Source organism: Tupaia chinensis, unplaced genomic scaffold (assembly GCF_000334495.1).
Source record: "Tupaia chinensis unplaced genomic scaffold, TupChi_1.0 Scaffold144247_1, whole genome shotgun sequence".
Taxonomy (NCBI): domain Eukaryota; kingdom Metazoa; phylum Chordata; class Mammalia; order Scandentia; family Tupaiidae; genus Tupaia; species Tupaia belangeri.
Genome location: NW_006204105.1, coordinates 1554930 through 1558198, shown reverse-complemented (window position 1 = coordinate 1558198; position 3269 = coordinate 1554930). Strand labels below are relative to the sequence as shown.

General features: G+C 40.0%; 1 long non-coding RNA gene across 3 annotated transcripts in view; it reads right to left on the bottom strand.

Annotated features, from left to right (window-relative positions):
* The window catches only part of LOC102472982 (uncharacterized), a 52345-nt gene that overhangs the window by 48270 nt on the left and 806 nt on the right, over positions 1–3269 (bottom strand). For all 3 annotated transcript variants that reach the window (XR_001369594.2, XR_003547501.1, XR_337088.3), the window contains exon 2: positions 1428–1471. This is a non-coding gene — a long non-coding RNA (uncharacterized LOC102472982). The remainder of the gene's footprint in view (positions 1–1427; positions 1472–3269) is intronic.

Below are 3269 nucleotides of genomic sequence, written 5' to 3'. Positions count from 1 at the left end.
ACCGTGTCCCTGGTTCATAGTAGATGCTCAATGAAGGTTGGTTGTCACCTGAGTGAGCCTGCCATTTGGCTGAGAAAACAGCCATTCAATTGATGGTTAGCTTAATATAACTTAGGCAAGTGGCTGACTTAATATGGAGGTTCCCCTTTACCAAGTACCCACCATGAGTATGCTTTTCACATATTACCTAACTCTCGTACCAATCCTATAAGGTATATGTTATCATCTTCATTTCACAGGAATGAAAACCCTTGTTTGGGAAGTTAAACGCAGATGTGGTCAAACTCTTGGTAGAGTGGCAGAGCCAGGATCTGAATGCAGCCATGTCACATTGGAACCTCACAGTACTGTGGCAGGTAGGTGGGTAGAAACAGGAATTACTGTTCCACATTGGCTTTGAGTCACCTGAGGCCAGAGCAGTGCTAAGATGCTATATGCCATGTAGCTTGAGTGCAAAGCCCTTCTGATTACAGAGTCCCTATCTTCTCAGTATTTATATCCTATCTTGTATTATTTACATCACATTTTGTTTTAGAGATCTCAAGAATCAGCTGCAATCTTAAGTAAACTAAATTCTTCACTGGCAGGATATGAGCATGATAATTTATCAACTGCTTCATAATAGAGACCAGAAATTTAAATGTCACTTAGGGCATTTAGTTAAGATCTGTGCTCAGTATGGGAACAATTAGCTAATAGACTGCAAATAAATTCTCTGATTGCTCTCAGAGATGGGATAGGAACTTGTTACAAAATCGTTCTTGGATATAATGGTGATTGGGCTTGAACATCTGTAATCAAATTGGTCGTTGGGCTTGATCCTACATGGTGGGCTGAGGTTGCACGGCTGTCCTTCCTTGCTGTTCTTGAACAACCTTCCTAAATGTGCATGTTGGGCCTAAATCCCAGTGAACAGAAAACCCTTCTCCTATCAAGAGTATTAAAGTATGAGGCGTCTCTAGGGCACAGAACATCCTGTGATATTGGTTTGAAAGAACCTATTTATGTCATTAGAACTATCCTGGTTAGTGCTGATGATCCATTAGCATGAAGTCTACGTGAAGTGTAATAACGAGAGTGCTCACACTCAGAGGTGGGAGTACAAAATGGTGTAACTACTTTGGACCATTTTATCTTACAAAGTTAAAAATACACTTGCTCTTGGGCCAGCTAGTGCTCTGGTGGTTACAGCCACTGGATCCCACATGTTCGACTGCACAATTTGAGCCCCAAGCCCAGTGGCTTTGAGGTATACACTGGGTGTATGTGCGTGTGTGCCCAAAATCACAAAAAAAGAGGAAGAAATGGAAGAGAAAGGATTGCAATGTGGCTATTCACTATGGAGAAGATTGTTTTTTTGGTAAGCACAAGCACCCTCTGGCAAACTAAAAGTAAATAAATAATAACTATTTTTAAAATATACTTACCCTGTTACTCAATAGTTTTCCTCTGAGGCATTAATCCAAGAGACCTGAAACCATATTCACAAAAAGAATTGCGTAAGAATGTTCATAGCAGCTCTATTTATAATATCTCCAAACTGGAAACAACACAAATGCCCATGAATAGCTAATGGATAAATAAATTTGTAATATACTCATATAATAAAACAGTACCAAACAATAACAAAAAAAGAATAAACTATTATAAACTATTCATACAAGTGATAGATACGTAGGTTAATTGCAAAGCATTTCATTGAGAAAAAAGAAAAAGAAATACTTAATTCTAATGATTTAAAGTTCTATTACAGGGAGCCAGGGTGTGGCATGGTGGTTAAGGTGCTGGATTCCCACATGGCCGACCACAGTTTGAATCCCAGGCCTAGCAGCTTGCTTTCTCAGTTTCCCTCTCTTTGTGTGTGTCTCTCTGGTGAGCACACATGCCCTATAACAAATTAAAAATAATAGTAAGTAAAATAAAACAAATCTCTAAAAAAATTTTTTGAAAGTTCTGTAACAGTCACAATTAGGCTACAGTGATAGAAATCAACAGTAATGGCCTCTGTGATGGGGAGGCCCTGACTGGACAGAGATAAGAAAACTTCCTGCAGTGATTAAAATGTTCAATATCTTGATTGTGGCAGTCATTGTACCCATTTTGTCAAAACTTGTCAGATTGTATGCTTAAGATGGGTTTGTGGGTTAGCTGATAGCATGGTGGTTAAGGTGGCTGGATACCATGGACTGACTATGTGTCTGAGTCCTGAACCCTGTGGCTTGAAAAGCCTGCCAGGTGTGTGTTTGTGTGTGCCCAAAACCCTGAAAGGAGAAATGGAGGAGAAGGGATTATGGCATGGTCTTCTCCCATGGGGAATTCTTTCTCACTTTCTCTCTCTCTCTCTCTCTCTCTCTCTCTCTCTCTCTCTCCACTGTCCTCTGGTGAGTTCATGCATCCTTTAGCAAATTGAAAAAGAAAAGCTTGGTTTGTTGTATCATATGTAAATTATATTCCAATTTAAGACAAATTGAATCTAAGGTTGTTTCAGCTACTGGGAGATAACTGAGTTCTTTTCCATTCCTATATTCTTTTTCCCTACTTTTTATGTATATACTTCAGGTTTTAAATGATCAAGAATCATACTAGAGTTCTACAAAAAGTTTGTAAAATTCAGGACCAGCAGTTGGCATAATGGCTATGTCACTGGACTCCCATGTACTCGACCACGGTTTGAATCCCAGACCCAGTGGCTTAAAACTCATGCCAGGTGCATGTGCATGCATGCCCAAGATACTGGGAGGAGAAGGGATTGCAGCATGACCATCCCCCCCGGGGGATGATTTCTCGCTTTCTGTCTCTCTGTCTCTTCTGTCTTTCTGGTGAGGACACATGCCCTATAGCAATAATCTCTCTCCAAAAAAAAAAAAAGTTTGTAAAATTCATGGAAGAAAACTATGCATGGATTCCATTTTTACTTTTTTTTGCACCAAAAATACTTGTACTTTAATTCCCTTTTTTCACAAACTTTTTAAAGTTCCCTCCTACCATAACTCTTTAGTGGAAGTAATTGGAGTGGGGGCCTGAGCAATGGGCATGTAACAGCCCTATAAATGTTATCCATTATTATTATTAAGAATAATATGGGCGGCATCATAGCCTAATGGTTAAGTGAGCCAGATTTCACTTGGCTGACGCCAGTTCACGTCTCAGTCCAGTGGATTGACAAGCACACCAGTCGCATGTGCATGCATGTCCAAAATCCTAAAAGGAAGGAGAAATGGAGAAGGGACTGTGGTGTGATCATGTGCTTTTGGGGGGTTCTCTCTCTC